Below are 7440 nucleotides of genomic sequence, written 5' to 3' on the forward strand. Positions count from 1 at the left end.
GCCTCCTGCTCCTCCTCTCTACACCATTACACGTGTGGGACATTTGGACACGAGTCGGGTCCTCCGCAGAGTCTCTGTCAGCTGCATTCTGTAGCTGGTGAGCTGGAAGATTCCTGCACAGGCTGCCTCACGGTCACTCCTTCACTCCAGCCTAGTTTCTAGCTGACATTATGAATTGCTTTCTTTCTGGATCATAAACGCCTCCTTAAGGCAGGAGTCTATCTTTTTGTCTTACTGGGTGTGTCTTAGTTACTTCACTGGTCATGGGAACAAAATACCTGATACCCACAATGTAAAGGAGGAGGGTTTTATTTTGGCTCATGTTTTGGTCCATAGTTGTCTGGCTCCAATAATCTTTTAGTTTCAATGACAAAAGTCATACTTATCACTTATTTGCACCTTATTCTCTGCCAGACCCAGCTTACTTCTTTACAAATGTCACATTCAAGTAACCACATGAACCATCTTGGATGGCAGAGGAGAGCTGCTCATGGGATGGTAGACAGAAAGCAGACAGAGAGAAAGGACAATCCAGGAGGTACATAAAATCCTTCCAGGTTACGCCCTAGTGATCAGCCTTTTCTGTCCAGATCCCATTTTCTAACACCAAGCCAACTATCCCAATCAAGCTTTAGGGGGACATCCAGATACACCATAACATTCCACCCTTGGCCCCCAGGAGATGTGTGCACATCTTCTAATGCAAAACTCATTTCCTCTACCTCTAAGCATTGCTAAAGTCTTAACAGTTCCAGCACTGTTGAAAAGGCCAAGTCCAAAGTCTCTTCTGAGACTTAAGGCGAACTCTTATCTCTGAGCCCCTGCAATACTGAAAAGGAGCTAAACACAGCTGACATACAATGAAAGGCACAGGATAAACAGTGTGTTTTCCAGGATCCCAGTGGATCTCTCTGTGTTACTGAGCTCTGAGCATGTGGCCTGTATTCACGATTCCTTACAAAAGGAAGAGGGAGGGTATCTCCCGCTAACCCTCAAGACCTTGCTTCCAGAAGGTGCAAGATAGTAGTTCATGATTAATCTACTTTTAAAAGAGTAATCCAGCCGTACTCATGTGGCCATTAAACTTCTGTAGGCTAGAGGTCCCCCGGCCACAGATGTTCAATTTTGAAATTTTGGTGCCAGCAAAGAGATGAAATGGAGCATTTGCTTACTCACCATTTTTCACAAACTTAATCCCCCGATGATCAGGGATTTGGAGACTAAATTTATAATGCACTCTGGTTCTGAACTGGAGAAATCATTTTCTCTAGCATGATGCACTGCACTATTTCAACTTCCAGTCTCAGGTCATATGAGAATGGATTTTTCAGATATATTTTCAGGTGAAAAACAAAAATTATTAGTGGTCTGTGTGCAGGGGAAGTGGGATTAGAAAAATGTATGATTACTTAAGGTATAATATGTGTCAATAAGCAAATCCAAAAACTGCAAATATCAGTATTTTGGCATATCATGGAACTCCATATAAAGTTCTGTGTATGGTTAATTTAGTCAGTCAATACCTGTGGTTAAGATATAACAATGCTGACTGTTGTAGATATAATAACTATGTCTTTTAATAGTAGAATCATATTAGAATAGAAATCATGATAGTCAGTGTCCAATAAGGAGACAGAACTCTACAATAATTTGGAAAGGGAGGGCTTTGAATTATTAACTATTAGCACAAAAACTAAAAGATCATCAATGAGAACTCTGCAGAATTCAATTCCTCGAGGCTGAAGAAGAGCGCCCAGCGAAGACTCCCCTTCCACAACTGGGGCTCAAGCTCCCTGCAGTGGTCTCTACCCAGAGGTTGATGAGAATCCACTGGGTTGCCCAGGCCAGAGATGGTCCTCAGCTGGTCCTCGAAGGCTGAGGGGCCAGTGAGCCCCAGCCAGTCTGCAGGACACTCTTCCATGGGTGCTGGTGAGACCGTTGAACTAGCAGGGCCAGATTGACCAGAACACTACCAGGAAGTCACTGAGTAAGAGGTTCCACTGAACTCTCTGGGCAGTCGCAGAACTCTCCAGAATCCCCCCGCGGGTGTGCCACTGAGCTCGCAGAAGTGAACCTAGCCGGGGTGACCACAGAACCCACCCTGAAGCTGCTGGTGGGGAAAGACACTGTGATTCCCCTGGAGAGCCAGTTCAGAGGCCAGCAGGACTCACCTGGAATTGGCCTGGGGAGGTACTGCTGCACTCAGCACTGGACAGCGTCCTGGGTGCCCTGGAACTCTCCTCACAGACTCTACAGGCACTGCTGCTGAAAGTCCCTGGCGGTGAGCTCCACTGGGTGTCCTGCAGGACAGGCCAGCACTGCAGCAGTTGAAAAGCTGGAAAGCTGGAAAGCACACCGGAACTAGGAAGAGACATTCCTCCTCCTGCAGATTCCCTCCAGCGCCCTCTACTGACAATGCCTAACATCGCGCCGGCTGGCAAGAGAGACGTTTCACCATCACAAGCAGGTGATGAAGGACAGATTTAGAGCAAAGAGGCAATAAATTAACTGACAGTGCTACTGTCAAAGTCACTACTTTATATTGAAGTTATCTCTTCACTCATTTGTCTCTTTACTAGCAGATGATAAGTGCTTCAAATGTAAGGATAATTTTTATATTTTATTGTGCAGCATAGTGCCTGGGATGTATCATGTTTGCCAAACATTTGTCAAAATTTTGTACTGAGCATATAAATATTGCATCCTTGCTAAAGGACGACTGGTCTGACAAGCGCCAGGTGGACCCAAATTTAGTTGGTAGAAAGGGCGATCATTATTTTCATTACTTGTGTGTGACAGGAAAATGGCAATTGTGGTTGACATTTTGTGTGCCAGTACAATCTCTATTTCCTAAATGGGATTGCTGAAGTCATTAAGAATGTTGGATGGGGAGCACTGATTGGAAATCCATAAATTACTGGCTGGAAATAATCTTCCCTTACCTTGAGAATCAGATTACTGTACTCAGAAATGTATGGAGAAAATGGGAAGGGTTACATTATAAGCTGAACAATATTCATTTTCTATAGACTTTAGTAAAGTGGTAAAATGATAAAATAAAAACTATTCGAGTACATGACACAAGCTTATCATGTGATCCACAGGACCTGTTTCTTTCACATTCTGATTTAAAGCCTGAATTTCATCTTACATGAGAGGTGCTACCTGTATTGAGTCTAAGAGTTGAAGAAGAAGAGATGAACTTATTTTAGCACAGGTCAAATAATTTGTAAGAATCACTTAAATGCCTCGTGCAGAATAAGAATGGGGAAGGGGTTGTCAGAAACAAAGATTCATTTTAAGGAATTGTCTCCAACCGTGTTGGGAGCTGGCAACTTTGAACTTTGCAGAACAGGCCAGCAAGCTGGAGACTCAAGGAAGAGCTGCTGTCTCATTCTGGATGCAAAATCCTGTTCCTTGGGGACCTGAGTCTCTCCTCCTAAAACCCTCAACTGAAGGTTGACTGGAGAAGTCCAACTTTAATGAAGGTAATCTGATTTCGTCGAAGTCCGCTCCTGACTTAAAGCATAATCACATCGAAAGCGTAACAGCTAGATTAATGCTTGAACAAATATATGTACAGCGCAGACTGGCCAAGAGGACACATAATATAAACTAATTGTCACAGTATTTAACATCACTAATGGAAACAACGTAGCAGTAAGACCAATAGGGCCAGGGATGTAGCTCAGTGGTTCCACTGCCTGCCTTGCAAGCCCAAGGCCCTGAGTTCGATCCCTGGTAACAAACAAACAAACAAAAAAGACTAAAAGCTGAAGATGACTGGGAAGGAGGTGGGGGAGAGAGAAAAAGACAGAGCGTGAGGAAGACAGAAAAGGAAAGAAAATATCAATATGCTTAAACCCTGTAATTGATTAAAGGATTAAAAGGTGACTATCTTAGTAGCAGTTTAATAGAATCATTTCTTTTTTTGAGACAAGGTCTTTGCTATGTATCTAGGCTGGACTTGAACTTATTATCTAGCCTGGCCTCAAAGTCACAGCGTTCCTCCTGTCTCAGCTCCCTGGGTGCTGGGATTACAGGCATGTGCCACCATGCCCAGCCTCATTATTCTATAGTTTCAAAAATCTTTTTATACCTATAAATTAGTCACCAAATTTATTATTGTTTTCTATGATAAATCCTTTTTAAGCTTTACAATACGTAAAGTATCTTTTCTTTTCCCTGCTTCTCTTTCCTTTCTAAAATTAAAATTCTCCTCCCTGAATAATTTATTCAGTATACTCCAATTTTGTTTAATAGCCTGTCATTTTAATGTAGGATTTGAGCGATAGTGTATATGGATGTAAACTGTTTTTTCTAAGCATTCTGGATATATTCTTTGACTTCCTTTTCACTGCTATGAATGCTGTTTTAAGTGTTTTTCATGCTTCATGGTTTACCATCTCTGTTCCTGGTATGTGGTAATTTGTCTAAATATTCATTTAGTTTTGTTATCCTTTGATTATTGTTTTGACTCTTGGATCATGGATTCGTATCTTTGTTAAGCCCTGGAAGCTGTTATTTTTATATGGTTTGGATAATGAGCTTCTATTTTCTCTTCTGTCTTCTCATGAATTACAGTTATACATATGCTGACCTTTCTTATTCTATTCTCCATGTCTGCTCACTTCTCCTTCACAATCTATTTTTTGTTGTGTTACTCTCAGGACAGTTTCCTTGCTTCAGTCTACCAACTCACTCATTCTCTTCCTATCTCCATACAATCTTACATTTAGTCCATTTAATAATTTTAAAATTATAATAGCTTTATCTTTTCTACACATTTTTTTTCTTTTTAAGTTCTCCTGGTAATTTTCATCATGACTTACACCTTTCTCTTTTTCTTAAGTGTTTAGTATTACTATTTTCATCATTTAAAAATTCTTATTTTATAATTTATGCCTAATAATCCTATTCTTGTGGTCAGGACCTGATCAGACCTTTTTTTCTCTGCTAACTTGTGGATTGTTTCCTTGTGTGTTTTTAACTTCTAGATTGTGAGTTTATCTTTGCAGGACTTTATGATGGGAATTCCGTTATTGGATTTAAGATCAGGGTTATGATTAACCTAGGACCATCTGTGTTCATTTATTGTCATATAGTTCCTAGGCTGCAGAGATAATGGAACTCCAACCCTAAACGTGTAAGATAAGGCTAATGCTATAAACTTACCAGAGGTTTTTGTTTGTCAGTGTTTTTCAACTGGACCCTTGGCTGAGGCTAAATGTTTGCTTTGTCACCTACCTATGCTGGGAACAGATAATTAAACCGTACCATTCCTCCTATGTACAGAGAAGTTTGGTTACTTATCTTTTTGTAGACCCAATTCCTCACATGTTAACTCAGTTAATTTCCAGACCTCTATTTTGTCAAGACATCTCTAGTTCATCTAAGGCTCTTCTTAGAAATTTGAAGTGTCAAATATAAATATGTTTTATACATGTGTATATAATACATACTACTTGTATAATGAGTATATAATAAATATATACACGAGTATATGTACTCATACTTGTCTTCAGTTTTTTTTACATTTTGTTCTCTAGATTTTTCCCTTGCTTTCTTGTAGCTATATGTTTTTTAAATAATTCCTGTTACCTTTTATACATCATTTCTTTGCATTTTACATGAAGACTTTCCATTAATGCACTGCCCTATTTTCAAAAAATCTTCAACTTTATTTTTAAATGACCTTAAAACACATTAATCTGCCTACTTTGCCAACCCATCAGAAAATTCAATGCTTAATTTGATGGTATTTTAATAGCTTCAAATAAGGACAAAATTATGCACCATGGCCAATAAATGGTCCCCACTAAAAGATTAAAAAACTGATGCTAGATTAGTAATGTGTTAATTTAGAATTTTTGCAACTGATTTTGTCTAAAGATAATAGTGAATGCAGAAATGGTTATGATTAGTGGTATGAGTAACTTTTTTGCCCAGAAAAAGTATTTTATTAAGAAATCCTAATTCTAGGGCCGGGGATTTAGCTCAGTGGTTCCACCGCCTGCCTCACAAGCACAAGGTCCAGTTCAATCCTTAAATAATTCCTGTTACCTTTTATACATCATTTCTTTGCATTTTACATGAAGACTTTCCATTAATGCACTGCCCTATTTTCAAAAAATCTTCAACTTTATTTTTAAATGACCTTAAAACACATTAATCTGCCTACTTTGCCAACCCATCAGAAAATTCAATGCTTAATTTGATGGTATTTTAATAGCTTCAAATAAGGACAAAATTATGCACCATGGCCAATAAATGGTCCCCACTAAAAGATTAAAAAACTGATGCTAGATTAGTAATGTGTTAATTTAGAATTTTTGCAACTGATTTTGTCTAAAGATAATAGTGAATGCAGAAATGGTTATGATTAGTGGTATGAGTAACTTTTTTGCCCAGAAAAAGTATTTTATTAAGAAATCCTAATTCTAGGGCCGGGGATTTAGCTCAGTGGTTCCACCGCCTGCCTCACAAGCACAAGGTCCTGAGTTCAATCCATGGTACCAAAAAATACAAACAAAGAAAAAGAAATCCTGATTCCAGCGAGAAAATTGGCATAAAATTTTGAAGGTCCAATGTGCAGACGAATGGTTCTGGATGTTTGTCATTCATCAGCTCTTCACAGTATAAAACTTATTTAGCTCAGTGTTGGCTGGCCAGAAAGAAAATGAATAAATGCATTTATGGTTCAGGGTAAAATAAATTGGTGTCATTCTTTTGAAGAGAAAAAGGACAGTATGTAATAAGATCTTAAAAAATATTATTTGAGACAAAGAGAATTCTACTTCTGATTCAGTAACTTTCTTTTTCATTCATCCATCTGGTTCTTTTTCTTTTTTTTTTTTTTATTCCTTGTTCATTGACCTATGGGGTTTAGCGAGCCAGTTATTTCCCAAGCACTATGACTATTCTATGAAAAAAATAAATAATTTGGACCTGGTTCTTTCCCTTCAGAGGTCACCAGCCTGTGTAATTCATTTCCTCCTCTACTGTCACACTCCTACCTGTCCTTCCAAAGAAGTGTGTTATCTACAAAGGTATTTAAGACAAAATAAATACACTGCAAGAAATAATTATATAATAATTTATGAATTATGGAATGTCTTCAACTTATTACGGACTCAAACATCACCAGCCCAGTCAACAAAGTTTCCAAATTGGTGCATCTAAGATAAGATTCAGTTTTCTTGACATATTCCTGCAATTATATAATAGCCATGTTTGACATGATTTTAACATTTTACTAAGACATTTTGTCCAGACAGGGGGAGACAACACGGTTTATTTAATGACTTGGCAGCTTGGTTTTACTCTTAAAGAACCTCTTTTTATTTATTTTTCTTTTCTTTTCTTTTTCTTTCTTTCTTTTTTTTTTTTTTTTTTTTTTTTTTTTTTTTTTTTTTTTTTTTTTTTTTTTTTCTTGTGTCC

The sequence above is a fragment of the Fukomys damarensis genome, unplaced genomic scaffold, assembly GCF_012274545.1.
Source record: "Fukomys damarensis isolate Sample0158 unplaced genomic scaffold, DMR_v1.0_HiC HiC_scaffold_14, whole genome shotgun sequence".
NCBI lineage: Eukaryota > Metazoa > Chordata > Mammalia > Rodentia > Bathyergidae > Fukomys > Fukomys damarensis.